Genomic DNA, 22,631 nt, shown 5'->3' on the forward strand with positions numbered 1-22,631 from the left:
CGCGTTTACAGAGACCCCGCCTCATCATCTTGGGCTTGGACTGCACAGGCGTGGACTGTTAAGTTCCTCGTTTTCCAAAGGTATTTGGTTTGTCTCAAGCCCGCCTCGGAGACCAAGGGGAGAAGTTGGTCAGTAGCGAGGCCAGTCGGACCTCGCATTGGGCTGCGGACACTGTTCTAAAGCCCCTGTCACATTGACTCCTGGAATCAGAGGCGGAGGTGTCACGGGGAGACGGAGGAGGTTTTAATTTGGACATTGAAGCCGGGAACCGCATCAGCACGGTGTTGGTGTGTCCCAGGGCGCACTCTGGCCATTTTCCCGTATGGACGCACTGGGGTATGTAACAGCAATCCACCCCCCCAGCAACAACCGCCAGGGACTCTCTACGGGGGTTTCTGGGATATGTAGTTTCCTAGAACACAATGGAAGCTACACAGGTGTGCTGAGTTGAACTACAGGGGGCGGTGCGAACTTGAAACAGCAAGTTTTAAGAGAGGTGGAACTGTGGCTAGTGTGCATACTTACCTGTGGAGGCTTTGGGCGCTGAAGACGGCGATACATCAGCCAGAAATGCATCCGCCATGTATGTACAATAAAAGCCTCCAAACCGTCTCCCCGAGGGTCTCTGCTCTTCTTTATCTTGAAGGAGTTTCTTTGCACGTATCTACGCGTCTGTCTGTGGCGCGTTTACAGAGACCCCGCCTCATCATCTTGGGCTTGGACTGCACAGGCGTGGACTGTTAAGTTCCTCGTTTTCCAAAGGTATTTGGTTTGTCTCAAGCCCGCCTCGGAGACCAAGGGGAGAAGTTGGTCAGTAGCGAGGCCAGTCGGACCTCGCATTGGGCTGCGGACACTGTTCTAAAGCCCCTGTCACATTGACTCCTGGAATCAGAGGCGGAGGTGTCACGGGGAGACGGAGGAGGTTTTAATTTGGACATTGAAGCCGGGAACCGCATCAGCACGGTGTTGGTGTGTCCCAGGGCGCACTCTGGCCATTTTCCCGTATGGACGCACTGGGGTATGTAACAGCAATCCACCCCCCCAGCAACAACCGCCAGGGACTCTCTACGGGGGTTTCTGGGATATGTAGTTTCCTAGAACACAATGGAAGCTACACAGGTGTGCTGAGTTGAACTACAGGGGGCGGTGCGAACTTGAAACAGCAAGTTTTAAGAGAGGTGGAACTGTGGCTAGTGTGCATACTTACCTGTGGAGGCTTTGGGCGCTGAAGACGGCGATACATCAGCCAGAAATGCATCCGCCATGTATGTACAATAAAAGCCTCCAAACCGTCTCCCCGAGGGTCTCTGCTCTTCTTTATCTTGAAGGAGTTTCTTTGCACGTATCTACGCGTCTGTCTGTGGCGCGTTTACAGAGACCCCGCCTCATCATCTTGGGCTTGGACTGCACAGGCGTGGACTGTTAAGTTCTTCGTTTTCCAAAGGTATTTGGTTTGTCTCAAGCCCGCCTCGGAGACCAAGGGGAGAAGTTGGTCAGTAGCGAGGCCAGTCGGACCTCGCATTGGGCTGCGGACACTGTTCTAAAGCCCCTGTCACATTGACTCCTGGAATCAGAGGCGGAGGTGTCACGGGGAGACGGAGGAGGTTTTAATTTGGACATTGAAGCCGGGAACCGCATCAGCACGGTGTTGGTGTGTCCCAGGGCGCACTCTGGCCATTTTCCCGTATGGACGCACTGGGGTATGTAACAGCAATCCACCCCCCCAGCAACAACCGCCAGGGACTCTCTACGGGGGTTTCTGGGATATGTAGTTTCCTAGAACACAATGGAAGCTACACAGGTGTGCTGAGTTGAACTACAGGGGGCGGTGCGAACTTGAAACAGCAAGTTTTAAGAGAGGTGGAACTGTGGCTAGTGTGCATACTTACCTGTGGAGGCTTTGGGCGCTGAAGACGGCGATACATCAGCCAGAAATGCATCCGCCATGTATGTACAATAAAAGCCTCCAAACCGTCTCCCCGAGGGTCTCTGCTCTTCTTTATCTTGAAGGAGTTTCTTTGCACGTATCTACGCGTCTGTCTGTGGCGCGTTTACAGAGACCCCGCCTCATCATCTTGGGCTTGGACTGCACAGGCGTGGACTGTTAAGTTCCTCGTTTTCCAAAGGTATTTGGTTTGTCTCAAGCCCGCCTCGGAGACCAAGGGGAGAAGTTGGTCAGTAGCGAGGCCAGTCGGACCTCGCATTGGGCTGCGGACACTGTTCTAAAGCCCCTGTCACATTGACTCCTGGAATCAGAGGCGGAGGTGTCACGGGGAGACGGAGGAGGTTTTAATTTGGCCATTGAAGCCGGGAACCGCATCAGCACGGTGTTGGTGTGTCCCAGGGCGCACTCTGGCCATTTTCCCGTATGGACGCACTGGGGTATGTAACAGCAATCCACCCCCCCAGCAACAACCGCCAGGGACTCTCTACGGGGGTTTCTGGGATATGTAGTTTCCTAGAACACAATGGAAGCTACACAGGTGTGCTGAGTTGAACTACAGGGGGCGGTGCGAACTTGAAACAGCAAGTTTTAAGAGAGGTGGAACTGTGGCTAGTGTGCATACTTACCTGTGGAGGCTTTGGGCGCTGAAGACGGCGATACATCAGCCAGAAATGCATCCGCCATGTATGTACAATAAAAGCCTCCAAACCGTCTCCCCGAGGGTCTCTGCTCTTCTTTATCTTGAAGGAGTTTCTTTGCACGTATCTACGCGTCTGTCTGTGGCGCGTTTACAGAGACCCCGCCTCATCATCTTGGGCTTGGACTGCACAGGCGTGGACTGTTAAGTTCTTCGTTTTCCAAAGGTATTTGGTTTGTCTCAAGCCCGCCTCGGAGACCAAGGGGAGAAGTTGGTCAGTAGCGAGGCCAGTCGGACCTCGCATTGGGCTGCGGACACTGTTCTAAAGCCCCTGTCACATTGACTCCTGGAATCAGAGGCGGAGGTGTCACGGGGAGACGGAGGAGGTTTTAATTTGGACATTGAAGCCGGGAACCGCATCAGCACGGTGTTGGTGTGTCCCAGGGCGCACTCTGGCCATTTTCCCGTATGGACGCACTGGGGTATGTAACAGCAATCCACCCCCCCAGCAACAACCGCCAGGGACTCTCTACGGGGGTTTCTGGGATATGTAGTTTCCTAGAACACAATGGAAGCTACACAGGTGTGCTGAGTTGAACTACAGGGGGCGGTGCGAACTTGAAACAGCAAGTTTTAAGAGAGGTGGAACTGTGGCTAGTGTGCATACTTACCTGTGGAGGCTTTGGGCGCTGAAGACGGCGATACATCAGCCAGAAATGCATCCGCCATGTATGTACAATAAAAGCCTCCAAACCGTCTCCCCGAGGGTCTCTGCTCTTCTTTATCTTGAAGGAGTTTCTTTGCATATATATATATATATATATATATATATATATATATATATATATATATATATATATATTGTCAGATATTGGTGGCCAACAACAGAGCTGATAACCAAGCCAGATTACAGTCCTCATTATGTTTTAAAGTATTCGAGCATATGATGTTCTCAAACCAAGCATTTAAACTTACGAAATTAGAAGTCGCCCTAAAGGTCCATATATACATCGACCTTGATGGCCTATTGAGAGTCTCTTAAACAATAACAACTTTTTCAAAATATTAAAATAACTGAGAAGCATGAATTTACCCCACGTGTAAGAACATTATGCCTAAATAATGCATCTTTATTTTAACTCTATAGTTTTTCCTGAATCCAAAGAAAAAAGATTGGTTAACTTAAGCCTCTTGGAAAGAATTCATTAAGAGAGCATTCTGTGAGTAAGCGTTAACAATCATCTGTCCTACTTTGTTAAATAAGATATCACTTAGCGATTTACATCCTTTTTAAATCATTCTCTTGGGTGAAGGCTCTAACATGCCCACGTTTTCAATTTTTCTGGTACATTTTTTTCTGTTACACACGGGTGTGTCTATTCTATTCTATTCCCTTCTTTTATCATAATTTAATTTGGTATATAATGTTGAAATATTGTTATTTATGTTGTATTATACAGGGATTACCATCAACCTTCTGTCCTGAAGACGGTCTGACGGTCTTTTTGCCATCACAGACCGAAACGTCAACTACAGCATCTTTTTCTTTGTACATTGATTGTTGGAATTTATGAAAAGATGTCAACATAGGTGTTGTATAGGTTAATTCACATCACCTTACAAACTATGTTTGGTTGCTTTTGATCATGTATTCCCTGATCTATTGATTATATATTAAATATATTTATACTTTAAAGAAGATTTTCGCCCTGCGTGTCACTAAACAATTGTTCTTCAAGATTTTATTTCTTTTCTGAAATGTCACATTTACTGTTTTGATTAAATCTGTTGTACACCACTATTTTAGGATGTAACCTTGAGAGATACCTTTGAAATAATATCTCTAGAAGCATTAGATCAACAAAATCCCTTGTAGGCAAACTCTCTTTTTTCAAATCTGATATATATGGAACAACTCATTGCATAAGGAACTATTTTTAATCTGGCGTGTCTGGGGGGCCCTGGAAATCCCACAGTTTTATAGCGGTGCAAGCTTTTTTTTTATTAAAAATGATCACTCCCATTCAATGAATAACTCTGTGCTTCTATATATCATTGTTTCTAAATATATTATATTAATTCTATTGCAGCATATCTGGTCCCAGTGCGTCCCTGTTTTGTTCCATTCCGTGGTTACTGGGCTTGATGGGTTTGAAAATGAAACTCAAAAGCATCTGAAGTCCAGAGCTCACCATAAACCTTGAACTGCACAACCATGTTATCGCCCATCTAGTATGCAATAAGGCAATGATTTACTGGATGTCTGTCTAACAGATGACTGCATTAGTGGTGTTATGGTTCGAATGTGCGTTGTATTCTAAATCAGAGCCACTGAAGAATGCGCTTCTGCAATTGGAGCCACTTCCATCTGATCATGGCTCGGACGCTTTAGCCGCATAATACACTAGAGGCTGTATAATCAGCAGCTCTTCTAAATCAACGACGTGTGTAAATCAAAACATCCAAACGTAAATAGGAATGCTGCTTAGGAAATGTAACAGCACTCCTGATACTTTGCCGAATCTAACAAGTCACCTTTCACCAATTGTGTGGTGTAATCCGGCATTAAAGAGGTAAAATGTGTGTTGTTCTCGGTCTCCCGATGCACTGACTGAAGTGATTCAGGGCTAGAGTTATAATGTGGAAGGCAGGGTGCTCTGTGACAAATGTGGCTGGGTACTCTGTCTGCTGCAGTGACGCTCTGCTCGCCCTATTTAAAGAGTCAGGCAGACGACAGCAGGAGCTCCGCCGGCTTTACCGTTGGAACCCTACCGTGACAGCCCGGAGTTGGGGGCCTCAATGTAGGTATATCAGACGTCTGCCCTACATTGTGCAGATGGTCTGCTGTACTTTGTTTCTATTCAGGGCCCAATAACAGAAAAAATAGAAAACTAGGAGTTGGAAAGGTCACTGTATTTAAAGTGCAAGAATCCTGCAAGGAATGTAGGATTCTTGCAAATGCAACTAGTGGTGCGCGTGCACCACATAAGAGCAGGGGGAGGGAGCGTGCGCTGCTGCACGTGCTAGCCACCGTCGGGAATGGGCGTTACAAAGGAGCGTTACAAAGGAGGGACATGCGCCCACCCTTGCCCAATCGTGCGCCTCTTTTTGTAAAAAAAACACGCGAAAGCCAATGCCTGACGGCGAAAGCTGATCACACGCACGAGCGTGTGGTCAGCTTTCAAAACCCCATACAAAAGGGCTCTCGCGGTGCGAGCAGTGCTACGCACTGCAATGCAGGCGCAAGCCCTAAAAAGAAGTGAAAGCGATCCTCATGGCTAAATTCACGTGAATTTACTGACTTTTTACTTATTTTATTACCAGTTCTGTTTTTGTGCTCCATACTGTTTTCTTTCCTTTTTTGCGAGCTTTTACGTTTATGAGTATTGCATATCTGATTCACTTATAACTTTGTTTGCTATGTCTACTCTTGTTATCTACATCTGATATGTAAAGCACTCTGATACCCGCAAGGGACTTGTTTGCGCTATATAAAACCTTCACATAATAATAATAATAATAAAGAAGGATTTAGACACCCTGGTCTTTCCCGGAAATTCCACCTTGGGCAAATATTTTGATGCTCTTCTCCTTGCCCTCTGTTACTTTAGACCAGTGATACTCAAAGTACGGCCCTGGGGCCGCACGCAGCCCTCCTGACCTTTACATGCGGCCCCTGGGCAGCAGCAGCACTGGGCTGCCGTTTACTCGACTCAGCAGCACTAACATGAAAAAAAAAATACAGCAATCACTTATTTAAAGGTTAATTGCAGTTAGAGAAAGGGAGAAACTAGGCCCTTAACTTTAGGAACACCGTAATTTGTAAAGAGAGCCACTAGATATACATGCTTTGCTTCCCCTACACCCAATTTACACCCCCTGCTGGCATCAGGGCGGCCCTCTGTCACACCATAGACCAAACTTTGCGACCCCGGGGAAAATGTTTGTGAGTACCCATGCTTTAGACCAATGCAAAGGTGACTCCATCTAACACCTGAACAATTGGCTAGGAAAGGACACAAGGTTTAGAAAGAAAACTGCAATTTTTCCTTCCATATGTACGATATTTAGGTCATGATATCTCTGTGAGAAACTGCCATCAGTAGACAGAATTAATTGAATCAATTCATAAATTACAACATCCTGTAACCGTCTCCTAGGTAGAATCTTGTATGGGTATGTCTGCGTATTATAGAGAGTGGATCTATGGGTATACAGCTGTGGTGAAACCTTTGCAAAATTATATTAAAAGGACACCCCTGAACCCTTGCAATGATCTAAATAAACTGAGTCCTTGTCTCCAAGTCCGTCTTGGGGCTCCCGATTATACAAAACTGCTTACTCTGTATTGTCTCAAACAAGATAAATTTGCCCATGGAGTGTCAAGGTGATAGGAACAAGCCTATAACATACTATGCCTCACTTTTAGACCATGTAGCAGAAGCACTCTCTCCATGATTTGGCTCTGCATTCTCCAATGTCCACATTGTCATACCCTCTGAAAACACTGCACTGAATTTTATCTTAATTGAGGCTGTTCCTCATTCTGTTGTTGCTCTCTTCCTCACCACCAAGACCCAACACATTTTCACTTACAGGTTTTCCTGATACGAGATTGTGTTATTGTCTCTCTGTCTCATATCATGCTAGTCCGCTGCCCAACTTTAAATCTCACATCTTGTTGCTGGATAAGCCATATGTACTATATATCAGGCAGTCAAGAACTGCCACCTACCCAGTGTAAGATCTGTCCTCATTGCTAAGCTTGTTACCCTCACCAGAGCTTGTATCCTTGTTGAGAAAAACTCTGTATTCAGAGACTCACAGTATGCTTTCGGAAGCGCACAGGACTTTGGGCTTCTCTGGATGCAGGGGGGTTTTAAACCTCCATACGCATCCCCTTAAAACATGCCTTCAATGTAAATAATCACCTGAACACTTAGCTTCTTTCATTTGAGATTTCAGCCATCAAACTAGCTGTCAACCAAAATTCTCACTTTGTAGTTCCTCGGGGACATTTCCATTCTGTTTCTGCCGCCAAGGAAGCTCCTTTATCCTTGAGCAATAAAGCTGCTATGTATGTTGGTACAGACCGATTTGTTTCCTGTCCCCATTTTAGGAGATCTTCTCTGTTACAGGAGCAAGTCGAAAAACAATACTGGGAAAAAGGTATTGTACAAGAGACCAGGAAGGAGTGTGAGCAGACAGCATGAGCAGACTTGTCACACGGAAATTCCTGCTCCCCAACTGCAAACGGTTGTATCGTTGTATCGTGGACCTATCCATGTTGGGACAGTATGATTCATGCCGCTGCAACCCATTATTATGCACCCTTCTTTCCTTCTCTCGCCCAAATATTATTCCCACTTTTGTTTCATCAGCCAGTCTCATAATATTGACACTGGAATTAAGACCACCTACGCTGCCCACCTACCTTCCAAGGGCCTCTTCATCCATCTACAGATGGATTTCATCCACATGTCAAAACGTGCTTCTTATTTTTATGTGCCTATGATGTTGTGTCTGTTTTCTAGGATGGTTGAAGTATATCCATGTGCAAGAGCAGATGCTAAGTGCCTACTAAGGAAGATCATGCCACAGTTCGGTAGTCTGCAGCACCTTTCAAGTGACGGAGAAACACACTTCATTTCAGCTGTAGTTCAGGCGATCTGCGAGGCTTTAGGGATCGAGCAATATTTCCACTGTGCCTATCACCTGACTCAAAAGGGAAAGCTTAGTGCCATTATAGACCACATGTGAATATGTTATCCAAAAAAATGACAGTGACCCAATTAAAACCACCATATGCTTTACTGTAGGTAGTTATGGGACGCCCTATGTTATCTTCAAATCCACCTGTTCTGTTGCTCAATTAGCCTTGCAATTGAATGTTGATGCAGTTCTCCAATATTCGCGGTCTCTAAAATTCTGCTCTCAGGTTTAAGCTGCCTTACCTGATTGCCCATCAGAGGTCTACCACAGTCTCCTGCCGCTAGACTGGCTCTTGGTCAAAGTGCACGGGGGGATCTCCACCTTCCTGCCCTGGAGAAGGGGACCATATCTTATGATACTCATCACAAGCACAGCTGTTAAATGCTGTGAATTGCCAACGTTGTTCCATTCCCCTCAGCGCATGTGTTCAGCACCCTCACCGGACATCTGCCCACCAGTGCCCATCTACACACCTGCACCAAAAACTTCAGCCAACTGCTGGATCTAGTCCTGCCTCTACCTCTTCTGTAACCAGACTGGAATTCAAATGCCAGCCTACACCATTTGCTCCTGATGGGAATCAGTCCATCCCCTAAAGTGGTTCCACTGCTACTTTCCTGCATCCGTACAGCCAGGCACCCACTATTTTTCATTATCACCTCCGTCCGAGAACAACCAGTCTCCCACATTGGATATCCCTGTGGATCTGTCCACACTCTTGTCTACTGCCCTCATACTCTGGCTCCTTGTGGAACACCTCATAGAAACAGAACAGGCACTGATGAAAAGCCAAACTGCACTGCGCATGTCAATGTACCAGAACAACTCCTACATAGTGTTGCTGGAACATTGCCAAATTATAAATCTTTCTTCCTGCTCAACTTGCTCCCTTGCCCACTGACAACTGAGGAGAATATCGTGGTGCCTTTGATCCGAGTTCCCTCTTCAAGAACGAATCCTGCCTTGATATGTTCTACTATGGGCACCACCTGCTTGAGGGTGCTGGCACCTCCCCGAAATCTACACAGGATATGGAAGCTTTCTCCACACCAAAGATTATTTCTTGTCAGATACTATTCATCTTGCTTAATCAGAGCATGAGCAGTTGTGTGAACATCTCTTTCCAAGTAACTATACCCGACTATGTTGTCCCCTTTAAAAACTCCTTTCCCACTGCTAAATGGTTTCTTAAACGTCACTTCCAAGACACGTATGCCCATTTCTTTTGCACCATGATGTTCATTTTTTCCAGGTTACCAAAAGATTGGACTGTGGATCGTTACTCTGGACATGTGGTCCTTGCTATCAGACACTCTCCCAAGTATCCCTTCAATGACTCTGAAGACACCATGAATTGGCTGATATTTTTCTCCATTTTGTTTCCAAATTATGATGTGAGGAAGCCTATCTGCAAAACAAGACAGAATGCTAAATTACTAAAGTAAATCACCAACGCCACAGCCATTTCTTTAAAGCTGATATCTGCCCAGCTAGAAGCCCAGAAGACCATTTTCCTGCAAAGTCTAATAGCCCTTGCAGTTTTCCTCACTGCCAAGGGGGTTGGGTATTTTGTGCTATAATCCTATCAGAATGTTGTACACACATACTTAACAATTCTTTCAGCATCTGTGAACAAATACATCACTTCAAGAGTAGTATGAGGAACCTACATGAAATAACAGTACCTTAGTAAGCTCAAGCATGTGTAGCCTTGTTTTGAAGTTAGCAAGAACAAGCGAGAAACTGCCTATTTAGCAGTAGCTTTCTTTCGTACCCCACTGCATCTATGTCGCAGGGAAATCCTGCATTCTTCCCACGAGAAGAGCTAGTCATATGCTTGTTAGCAGTTACCATGAATTTCATATTAAACTACATGTTCTATCTTCTGGTTGCTGTATTATTTAAAAAAATGTATAAAAGAAAGTCAGAAATTAAGTGAATTTAGTGTTGAATGCTTCAATAACAAATTGCTGGTCTGATGAAATTGTAATTTCACACTTAAGGGGCTTTGCTGCTTTCTATAGTTTAGCATTTAACATGTATTAGACTTCAGTGAGCTTCTCAGAGTGACTTTTTTTTCTTTCACAGAATCAGAGAAAAAAACATTGCATTCCAGGGTGATATCCTAATCTATGGATGAATAAAAGAGAATACAACTGTATTTTTGAGATCATGTCTGTAATGTTCATCTAAGTAAACAAAAAAGTGATGGGTGGAATGTATGAGTTAATCTCAGTCTCTAGTAATTACTCAGGGCTGCATCCCAGTCCAACGCTTTTCGCCCAACATGCTCCTAAGAATTGACCCAGCTATACACAAATCATGCTTGGTCCTGCTCCGATAGGAACAGCCCAGCCCAAACTGCCAATCCAGGACCTCTGTGAAACCTGTTGTGATGGGTTATGTTAGTTGAACTTATAAAGCACCTGAGTGCTATAAGGATAGTGTACAGCAGATACACCTTCCATCTTAAAGAGTCAGCAACTCAGCGGCACACCTAACCACGTACTGTGACAACACTTATTCAATTGTGCACAGTAGTGAAGGATTTCGTTGTGGACGGTTAAGGCATTCAGTGACTTGAAAGGCTTCTGAACTTGAAAGGCTTCTGAGTGAGGATACTCTGATGAAGATTTGTTTGTCTTGGCTTTAGGTCAAAAGTAGGAAGAAGAAACGTTATGGGTTGGTTGGTTGGATTCGGAAAGATGCAGAGGAAGATGTGACAGTATCAGGGGGAGGGTGAAGAAGACATTTTAAATGGACATGAAAAGGCGTGTTGCAGAGAATGCTAGTGCTCGTAGAGGTGTCAAGGCATGCTATCTCATGGATAGTGGTCAGGTGAATACAGAAATATGGGGATCGGAGACTGTAGAGAAATAGAGTGCTATCTCAGTTGGATAAACTTTAGTTAGAATAATGTCAGTGAATGTATGACAGGAGTGCCTAGTGCTTAAAATGGAAATATAGAAGTGTAGCTATTCGCTAACCCTACGCCCGAGCACCTAATGTGCTACTGAGAAGCGCTGGTCCTTCTCCCATTCAAAGTATTGAACTTCTTCACAAAGGAATAGGTACTTTCCCTGTTAGGTGAGAAGCATCAGGAATGAAGTGAAGGCAGAATGTGGTGAAATGTGTGTGCGTTCATGATATCGACCATGTGTTTTCATTCTGAGGTTGAAAGATCAGATGGGCAGCCATGTTCTTGAAACATAGTGGGCTGGCCTGTATGCTGCAACCACAATTCTTTAAAGAGTTACACATGATTTAACAATTAAAATGCCCTTGTAGAACAATTATTAGCTCAAAGGTTTTACACCTGCTAGAGAAATTAGAGTGTACTGTGCAATTCCCTACTGAATTTGATAAAAATGAATACCACAGAAGTGCGTGATAACACCTCCTATCTGCAACACCACACATTCCTATCCCTGTGACACAATGCGATATAAAAAATACACAAATATCATGTTTTTCTATCTCAATAAAGAGGCATCTACTATTTCTGTAGCTTCTGCTATGCATTGAAAAATGTATTTGTCAGGATTGGTTTCACCCTACTCTCCAACCCCACTACCTGGCAAGATCCTCTCTAACTCCACCCAAATCGTTTCATAGAGAGCTTTACACGAGAGCAATTAAAAAGCATAAGCATTTAAGATCTGTTATGCAGCACTGTACTAAGCATAAGTGCATAACCTGTTGCATCAAAAATGTGAGTGAAGTCAGGCGTTTAAAAGGGTGATCCCAATAAAGTTAATGGCCAATGAACATTTTTATGGAGGGTGATATAAGGTTGAAAAGCAGGTGACTCCATTTCAATCTCTGGAAGCATTTTGTTTTCCGGCAGGTGGGTGACATATTGCTTGTGAGTTGAGGTATGTAAGTGAAAGGCTTAAGCTTTTCTTAGGAGCCCCTCACTGTCACTCCTGAATGTTGATGTTGCGAAATACCACGGCTGCCTAGTTTTTATTCCATCTCATGCCTCTTTCCTCCACCTCTCTACACGTTCTGTCTTTTTATCGGTCTCTTTCAGGTTATTTTTCATCCCTTCATTCTCACTTTATATTTGTATTATTCTGGGTCAAAAGCTAATGGTGGTATACCATCCCACGCCACCCCAGCCCACCCCTCCCCAAAAAAAGGTACAGGGGCCGAGTGAAAATGATGTTATCGCCACCAAGGGAAGGACATGAAACATCACTTGGATGGACAGACCGCAACAGGCAAACCCTATTCATAACTTCACATAAGCGTGAGGTAAACACCGGTCCTGTCGCCACGAACCTCCTTCCCGCGCTCAGTCGCGGAAGAGTCTACACGTTACCTCAGCGCTCGCCCCGCACCGTCATCTTGAATGGATCGATGTATTATCGATTGGGTCCACAGGTGCTTCGGCTTGTGACTGATGAGAGCTTTAAGAGCAGGGCTCTGCCCGGCGGACGGAGACCAGCTCAGCAGGATCGGCAGACGGGCAGAGCGTTTAATAACCATCCAGCCCACCTCCCAAAGCGTTCACTTAAAATGACGTGATTGATGGGCCTGACAAGCCCTGGCTCCGTCCGTCTTCCTTCAGTCAGCAGGGGCTTGTTTCCCAGCTGACCCCGGCACAGACTGGGGCGCGGCCCTCAAACGACGCCTCGGTTCAAAGGAGATATCGCCCGGCAATCATTAACCACGGGTGAGGGGGCAGAGTGCACACTGAAAAGCGGGCTAACTCAAACATTACAAAGCACGCGCCGCTCAGCCAGTGCACCTTAACGCTGACCTGCGGGACAGTCCTATTAGGACAGTGAGTGAGGTCTATAAAGGCAGCTCTGCCATTGTCTCTGAAACCAACCTGCAGCACCACCTGTTAGCCAACCGTTGAATCCACTCCGAGGATGTGGCGTTGGAGATGCCAACTTTGGAACCGCGGAGCCGGTTCAACATACGGCGATACTACCCTAATCATTTAAACCTCCCCATGTCTAAAAAAAAAAAGAAAGCATACATTAACTTACCTTGTGTAATGCAACCGGTGTGCTCATCATGTAAAGCGCACCGATGCCCTTGCCAAGTCCGAGCTTTAAAAAATAGAAAAAAAAATAAGCTTGCATGCCTGAACTTTGGACACCAAGATTCCGCGTAATTCTTTTTTCCAGGCAATTCTTAAATAACGTGTGCTTCTTGGAACCGCCTCAGAAGCAAGCAGATAATTCAGATCTAACACGACCGCTCTCGACTACTAGATCACTGTTTGTTATGCCACGCCAACTGAGGGCAAACAGTCATATCGGCTCTAAATTATAAACGAAAGATTGGAGAAAATCACACAAAAATAAAAAAAAACTGCAACCGCTCTATATGTCGGGCTTGCTAATCTTTGTCAAATTATAATGCATCGAGTTATGGATCTTCTGGTGTAAACCTTCGCGTGCTGGCAAAGCGAAACTTCTAACTCTAAAGTACACAGCTCTTCTGTTATGGTGAAACTTAAAGTCTGGAATGTCAACAATTCGGTAGTCTCAGTGCACACTGTTCTTCAACGGGGCTCAACATATAGCTCCCTCCCACGCTATGCTAGCTGTATGATACCAGAACTCTGCCAATGCACCTGAGCCCTGCCACAAAGTACTACCTGCTGTTCGAGCAATATGGCTCCCTCACACGCCTTCAATGTAGCATGGCCTGATGTTCCTTTATTGAGGACCACAAAATGCTCAGCCAAATTCCCTCAAACCTGTCTCGGCAACATTGCCTGCTCTTTCATTATTTGGCCAGCTCACAGCATCGATGTCATCGTGCAACACTACTATTCGAGCAGTGAAGCCCCACATAGCTGTGCTAAAGCGCCTCATTCTGCGGGCACAAACCTGAAACAAATCCAGCATAACTAGAGTGGCAAAAAGACTGGTAAGTGCAGGGATTTAAGTGGGAGGAAAAAACTGGGGGGGGGCTCTCAAAGGGGCACTTACAACAAGACAGGGCTATTGGCTTTGTCAGTAGTTTTTTGTTGCATAAGATAAATACGCAAAGACTATAGCTTTTTGAATATAATGTTGAAAATGCTTCAGGTCTGAAACGATAAGACTGTGAAAGAACTAAAGAGTCTCTTTGAAGTTACCTCAAAGTCTTTGAGCAGGTAACATTTTTTTCCAACCTGAGGGTGAGGGCAGAAATGGGAAGCCCGATAGGGACCCGTCTCGGCACCTGCTTTTAAGAACTGCTGGAAGACCCGGCCCACTTAAAGCCCTGGATAAGGGGATATACAAATATCTTTACCCTTTGTCTGAATCGTAACTATTCCTCTTAAGCCACAGTAGGTAATGGCCTTCCAATACTAGGCTGCCAGGCGAGGTGACAAGCATCCCTGATAATTAAAACTAAGAGAAAGGCCCATGTGATTTAAGACCTGCCTGGCGATTACCTCGGTGAGATGAGAGCAGGCGCGCAACACCCATTGGGCTCACGGGGCTTCAGCCCCCCTGTCGTGTGTGTCAGCCCGGGCTGACACAGCTTTGCGGGCTGGCGACCATCGAATTGAATAAGCCCCCCCACGAAATATTTTTGTTTCCGAGCTGCGCTAAGTCGAAGATGTGTTGAGACTCAATATGTGATAAACATCAGGGGAATGCATCGCCTGTGAACAGCTGGGCTGTAGGTCATGCAAGCAGCCAAAAGCAATGCGTTGGCGCCGAGCCGAAACCGCACAAAGTGTGAAATGCGTCAGAAACAGGGGCCGATGCATTGCGCAATCAGTGATGCAGTGTCTGCTGTTAGGTGAGCAGCGGCAATGCGTCAGTGTTGAGGGAAATGCACTGATTCCGACCAGCGCAAGGTCAGCGATGCATGGATATTCTTGGCTGCAGCACTTGGTACTCACTTCCGAGGGCCCAGGACTGCATTGGCATCACTTGGCAGAGCAGGACTCACAGCAGATTACAGGTGCTAGTTGCAGAATGAAGAAATAAGTATTTGATATCCCTGAGACTTCAAAAAACAGGAGGCAAACCAACAAGTCCTTGAGACACTTTGTTTCTGGGATGTAGAGATGCAGGCCCACGCTTGCCTTGATTGTTGGCCTAATTGAAAGTCAGAAGGCTTGCCTTGTGTTTAATGAAATGGTGTAAAAAAACAATGTTTCTTTTATGAATTGTTGCATTTTTCAATGTTTTGTCTATGAATGTAATTTTGTGAATTGTTTCATGTATTATTTGTTTACGATTATTGAAATTTATGTGGATCTTCTTTTCCTACTTTTGAAAATTTTGCCAAAATATATACGAAAAATCTTAAACAAAATGGTTTAATAAATAACCTAAATCAAACATAAAACGTTTTTGTTTGATAGATGCTATAAAGTGATAAAAGCTGAAAATACGAAAGGAGTCAGGTACCCCCGTTTGTCCTTAATAAGTATTACGGCCCTACCCGACTCTTGTCCAATGGGCCAAACCCCTTTAGCGGTTTCAACTTTTTAAAAGTGGCATTTTCAGAATTGAAATTGAAAAGTCCACTTCACCATAAGTTGTGCTTTTAAATTGTGATTTCAGAGACACCAAATTTGGGAGTCCCATCTCTTCTGAGAGAGCGCAAATTGAGAAAAAAAATATAGAAGTGCACCAGATTTACAAGCACGTTGTATCAGTTTAGTAAAGATTACATAAGAGTGTCGAATTTATAGAGTGAAAATACATAAGAGTGTTTAATCAAAATAGAATGCATATATCAGTGTGAAAAGCTAAACGTAGAAATGTGTAGGCCACATGGCAGTTCACAGAGAAACGAAAGATGCTGTTACACTTTCACGATGTGGATTTTAATGTTGTTATAATTCAAAGTATTATTGATCATAGAACTGAAATATATGTTTTATAGAAGTGTTTCATATAACCATTGTGTGTAATAAGTTAGAATATTGTTTAGACTAAGAAATTAAAGGTTTTCAGAGTGCACAGGCCCGTTTCATGTAATTCTAATAGGCCTGAATAGAGAAAGTCATTTCTTTAGATCTGCATGTGCTAGTTAAAGGAAGGTCATGTTAAACATAAATTGCGGAGCCTGCTCGATGGTTTACGACTTAGAAGATACGGTGGAGGCCGGAATTTGGGGCCCACAGTACAAGTGTCTGTTTGCAGGTGCGAGGAGGTTCCAATCAAGAGAGTGATGAATAGACTTTTGTTCAGGGAGCCAGGCACAGGCCTGGAGGAGGCTTCAGGAATTTCCTGGGGGGTACCGTCCTGCCGGAGAAGAGCCTGAGAAGCAAGGTCACCACGCTAACGATGGACCCAGAGGAGTATCAGCATGGAAAATGCCAGAAAAGACACCACGTGAGGGGAGTCTCTAAGGGGCGTTTCTATTGTAAATGTGATTTTTGTATTAGGGACAGCACCCCTGGGTGGAGTATGAGCAGATGATCTCAGGAACCTAGGAGAGCGGATGGGTAGGCAGATAGGTTAACTGCGAGACATCAATTCGCAACGAAGACTAAGGGAAGTGAGTGATCTTCTTTGGAAGTCACCACGGCTGACACCTTTTTAGGTTAAGATTCTGCTAAGTAGGGATGTCACTTAGTCTAGTGTAGGGACAGTCTAACCTGAATTTTTCCTTTCTGTAAATGACTCACAAGTTACAACTTGTGTCTATTCTTGCAACTCTGATGATTCTTGAATTGGTTTTGGTGATATTCTTTTGCCGACTAAGAGCATTTAGAAAATTCATGTTTGTATTGATACCGGTATATCTTTTGAACCTTATTTTGAGATGTTTGTATCTCCAGTTAACTTTGGCTTTATAATAAACTTTTAAAACTTATTCGTAGTAGGTAGTTCTTTGGAGTGGTGTAAGTCCTTAACTGATTGACCTAGTAGTGGATTGCCTTTTACTCCATGACAGGTACCAACGGTCTAGTCGACCTGAGTTGGGATCTAGATCTATAATAATAGACCAGAAATCCCGCGTTAACAGTTGGTAGCAGAGTGAGGATGGTTACCTTCTTGAGGAAGGTGATCTAGACTAGGTTAAGATTACCCCGAGGTCCCTAGAGATCGAGAGATGTCCTGCCGAAGAAGGTGCTGACGGCGAGAGAAAAGCAGCAGAGTCGGACGAGAGTGAGTATAACAAGGGTCATGCGTTGACAGATTGAGGTTTTTGTGTTGTATCTGTATTGTAATGTCATGCGGAGTTGAATGCCTGTAGTGTGATTGAGAGAGGGTTGTGAGCGCGCGCAACCTGGTAAACTGGGAAATCTTAAGTTCGGGGAAGAGCTTAAGTGGTTCGGGTGTATCGAACATCCAGAGTAGTTGTCGACCAGAGTAAAGAGGGTCATGAGGTACCATTGATCGCCCGCAGGACCGAGATAGGGGGAACGTAAGAGTGAGTGTGTGGGTAACGGACGCAGGTCGAAAGTTACCGTGTGTAAGTAACCTATCAGTTAAGGCGATTGTCTGGACGTATACGAAAAGACATTTCGTCAGTTAAGGTGACAATTACAGTTAGACTGTGGGCGTACAGTCAAGGAAAGTGATCGCTTGGTCGGAAGTAATCATTTTTCAGAGTATGAATGGGACGCATGCATGACCGAGAGACGAGCGGAGAAAGGAGGGGAACTGCTGCGAAGGGGGAGAGTGACGTCAGCGAGAGCCGCGCTGTGATAGGCCGGTTAGTGAGAAGCCGCGCTGTGAAACGGCGGTTGGTGTGACGTCAGCGAGAAGCCGCGCTGTGATAGGCCGGTTAGTGAGAAGCCGCGCTGTGATAGGGCGGTTGGTGTGACGTCAGCGAGAAGCCGCGCTGTGATAGGGCAGTTAGCGAGAACCTCGCTGAGATTGGTGGATTGTCATCAGGAAGTAAACGAACGCGGAGAAAATAGAAATTTGTAGGTTTTAACATGAAGTGTTTTAAATGTTTGAGAGCGATCTTTAAGAGAAAAAGAAGAGAATCTTATTACGGGGAAGAGGCACCGCCAGAGGGTACACCAGCTCACTATATGGCAACGAATGTTGGGTTGCATACTATACTGTGGCTTGGTACTTGGAGTAAGATTACAGAGGGGAATGAGGAATTGACTTTTCCAAAATACGGAACGTTTAGACTAGAAGTGTTGCATCAGCTGAAAGCAGTTATGTCCTCATTGAGACCTTTGCCTAGACCAACACAGTTTGAGGCCCTTAATGCGTGGATTAGGGCGGCGCACGACAGGAGTCAGAACAGACGCCAGGAAAGGGTAAGGCGATCAGTAAGGGCAGTGCAAGATGCCAAATGGGATGCGGAAGCCAAGAAATGGAGGGTACAGACGATTGAAGTGGATAAGTTGTACCCAATGAGAGAGGTTACAGGAGAAAAGAGACCCATAGAAGAGGATGACGAGAGCGAGTCAGAGGATGGCCTGATAAATAGATTGCTGATAGATAGACCGCCTCCGGACAATAGGGAGATAGAAAGTACGGAGCTCCCAAGGGAAGATAGGGTTGACATAGAAGGGTATAGGTCACTTCCTATAACGAATTGGGTACCTACCAAAGGCGAGGGGACACCTCAACATAGTCCAGTACAGAGTGTAGTCGGAAGGGTTGTGGTGCAGAAGATGCCAGTAACAGAGAGGGCTGAGCCTTATGGATTGCCAGATGCTCTTCAAGTACCTGTTACCATAGGTCCTATAGTGTCGGTTTATCATCCAGAGAAAGGGAGAGAGGAAGAACGGGTACAGCTAGAAAGAGAAAGAGTTGAGATGGAAGAAAGGAATAACACGACAAATGCCTGGAGGCAATTGCCAGGACCGATAACGTGGAGCACCCCATTGGATTCAGCAGTGGATCCCGTAACAGAGCAGGGGGGTCAGAGAGGACCGATGGACCTGAGGGGACCACGGCCGAAATCCTATAAAGAGTTGAGGACTGACTTGAGGGAATGGGATAGGTCCACAGAAGCACCAAGCAACAGGTCAAGAGCAGAAGCTGAATGGGGAAGTCGAGGAAAAGGGACATTATCTCACTGCGGGGCTAGCGAAAGCAGTCAGGAGTGGGACGGTAAAAGTCAAGAGAGTAGAGGAGTTACACGTCATATTGACGGTGGAAATGGGCAGGAGCAAAAAGGCAGAAGTACGGAGTGTAGAGGGATGTCTCGTCTCATTCAAAGTGAGGGAGAACAAAGGACACAAGAGTACAGGGACAGGTTTAAGTGCACTCTCCACGCACCTGATGATAACATACAGCAGTGGAATCGTGGGAACATGGGGAACCGAGAAGGATCTTGCCATGCGTCGAGTGATCAGAGGTCACAGGCGAATTGCGAAGGCACGGGGAATCATGGAATGTCTTACCATGCACCTAGAGAAACCAGGCAGAATGAGAAATGTGGGACTATGGGAAATAGAAAAGTATTTCACTATACACCCAGAGAGGATGGAACTGCATGGGACCTGGAGAGATGGGAGCATGGGAGGACTCCCCATAACACGCCTGAGCCCAGACGTAGGACTCAGAGCTGTGATGGGAGAGATGTAAATGGACTCTCTAGAGATAGCATACTGAAAGCTGTGATAAAAGCCAAAAGACTCGATGTGACCAGCTTAAGATCTGACCTGGACGATATAATAGAGGGTGTGTTGCCTTTAGAAAGGATTGACATGTACGAACAAGATGAGCTGCTGTTCATAGCAAAGGATATTACTCGGAAGGCGAGGGCAACTCATGAGAAACTATCTGAACTGGCAGAAAAGTATATGGTAGATTTGTCCAGAACAAAGACATTGCAGGGTAACCATAGGTTGCATTATTCAGATCAGGACCTAGATGAGAGGAGGACAACTGGATTAAAAACACACATAAGGGAACTGATCACAGGAATAAGGGCATGGAGGGATCTGGACAAATGGGAAGAGAGATGGTCCAAAAGGGGAACTGTCAGGCGGAGCGTGAATGCGATGTCTCCGGAGGGAAGGTTAATGCAGATGGAGGCATTCCCTTTGCGAGAAATAGCGAATGGGAGTTATGTACACGTGCCCTGGAGTAGGGGAGATTTAGCTGCATTTACCAACTCATTTCCGAAGTTAAGGGAAAATCCCGTAGAGTGGTACAAGCAGGTAGAGAGGTTTGTCAAGATTTCAAAAGTATTGTGGATTGATTTGAACACCTTATTCGACATTGTGGTCCCAGGAGACTTGTGGATAGCATGCAAGGTTAGTGTCGAATGGCCAACTGCAGAACCAGAAAGGAATGCTCTTACTAATGGACCGTCAGAAAGTGTAATGTTAAAATATGAAAGGGTGATGACTTGGCTGAAAGAGAAGGTGCCACCACAAGATATAGATTGGGTAAAAATAGACCGAAAAGAGACAGGAACCCAAAGAGACAGTTCATGAGTATTATGAGCGATTGTTGAAAACGTTCAGACAATACAGTGGATTAGATGTAATGGATCCCAAGGATATAGGACAGTTTGTATCGAAGTTTGTTTTGGGGTTAAGACCTGATATTTGTTTGATGATTCAGCAACATTTAATTTGTTGGCAAAACAAACCATTGGGTGAAATTTTGAGATATGCAAGGTATTGCAGTGATGAAATAGATTCCAAAGCAAAGAAACTAAAAGAGAAACTGATGATGGTGCAGATGCAGTCGGCTGGAAAGGGCAGACAGCAGCAACAGGGAACAGGGACAATGGGACGGAAATCAAATAGTCAGAATAAGAACAACGAGGAAAACCTGAGACCTAGAATAGACTTTGCTACATTGAAAAAAACGACAAAGTGTCACCAGTGTCACCAGGTGGGACATTGGAAACGCGAGTGTCCCTTTAACCCTGAAAACGGAGAACTAGAAGTAGAGGAGGAAGTTCAAGAAGTTCCAGTTCAAGGGGTGACAGTGTCAAGGAGTAAGGTGGCCAAAGGGGGGACTTCGGCTCCACGAGCTCAGTTCCCGCAGCCACCAAAGATTACGACAGGGGGGAAAGATCCATAGACAAATGCCTCTTTTTGTGGACGAAGGAGAGTGTTACTACGTCGATCCATTGACGGGACGACGTGTAAGTAGAGAAGAGGACTGTACCCTCGGGGCAGTTCTAGAGGTGGATCAAAGAGGACCGTTTGTTGAGGCTGAAGTGGCAGGGTGTCCTACAACATTCTTAGTAGATACCGGAGCTACTCAATCAACTTTGAGATCGGCAGTGGTTCCAGATCTACCAATGTCGGGGGAAACTATTCAGGTGGTAGGAGTCGCAAATAGGAGAATGACTAGCCCTTTGACGGAACCAGTGTCAGTGAAAATAGGAAACTACACCAATGAACACCAGTTTGTAGTGTGTGATTCAAGTCCTGTGTGTTTGTTAGGAAGGGGCTTATTGTGCAAACTGAATTGCACAATATACCGCACACCTCAGGGAGTGGAGGTACAGACTACAGACGATGATGCTACTTTTAAAGTTGCCAATTCGAGAGTATGCGTAGAACTGTATCCTACCCTGACTGTGGAGGACCTTCCTTGGGACTTACGAGATACAGTGTCGTCAGAGGTATGGGATTTTACTGGAGAAGAGATAGGATTGATCAAAGGAGTAGAACCAGTGAAGATCATGGTAAAACCAAATGTTGAGTATCCAAGAACGCCTCAATACAAATTGACCCCGGAGACGATTGCAGGAATAAAACCCGTGATCGACTCTATGATTCAACAGGGAATACTGAAGGAAATCGTGGGTAGTCCATGCAACTCCCCGATTATGGGTTTGCAGAAACCTAGTGGGAAATTTAGAATAGTACAAGACCTTCGAAAGATTAATAACATAGTTGTTTCATGTTGTCCAGTGGTACCGAATCCATCAGTGATATTGTTCCAGATACCATTCCAAGCTGAGTGGTTCACAGTGATAGATCTTTGTCAGGCCTTCTTTTCAATTCCATTAGATGAGGAGAGCCAGTATCTTTTCGCTTTTAAGCTGGAAAATCGTGTTTTAACATGGTGTCGTATCCCACAAGGGTATACAGAAAGCCCATCAATTTTCAACCAGCTATTGAAGAAAAATCTTGAAAATCTAGTACTGCCACAGAACTCGGTTCTGGTCCAGTACATAGACGACCTACTTGTTGCGTCAGGAACAGAAGAAGCTTGTAAGATAGAGACCATCGCCTTGCTGAACCATTTAGCTGAAAATGGACACAAGGTATCTCCGAGCAAATTGCAGTACTGTCTGACAGAAGTACAGTACTTGGGTCACCGGATAGAAAAAGGAAAGCGCAAGGTGTCACCAGATAGGATAGAGGCGATAATGAAGATGAACGCGCCTACGACACAGAGAGAAGTCAGGATGTTCCTAGGAATGGTTGGTTATTGCCGACAGTGGATAGCTAACTTTTCACTGAAAGCA

The 22,631-nt window shown here is 45.2% G+C and overlaps 1 protein-coding gene across 5 annotated transcripts in view; it reads right to left on the minus strand.

The window, feature by feature from the left end:
• LOC144781595 (uncharacterized) overlaps nt 1–22,631 on the minus strand; it is a 483,894-nt gene that overhangs the window by 416,492 nt on the left and 44,771 nt on the right. Inside the window, exon 1 of one of the 5 annotated variants that reach the window (XM_078660511.1) lies at nt 12,619–12,938. The exons of the other annotated variants lie outside the window; for them this stretch is intronic. The gene's annotated coding sequence lies outside the window, so the exon portion shown is untranslated. Of the gene's footprint in view, nt 1–12,618; nt 12,939–22,631 lie in introns of those variants that run through there. 5 annotated transcript variants of the gene reach the window in all.

Source organism: Lissotriton helveticus, chromosome 9, assembly GCF_964261635.1.
Source record: "Lissotriton helveticus chromosome 9, aLisHel1.1, whole genome shotgun sequence".
In the NCBI taxonomy this organism is placed as follows: Eukaryota; Metazoa; Chordata; class Amphibia; order Caudata; family Salamandridae; genus Lissotriton; species Lissotriton helveticus.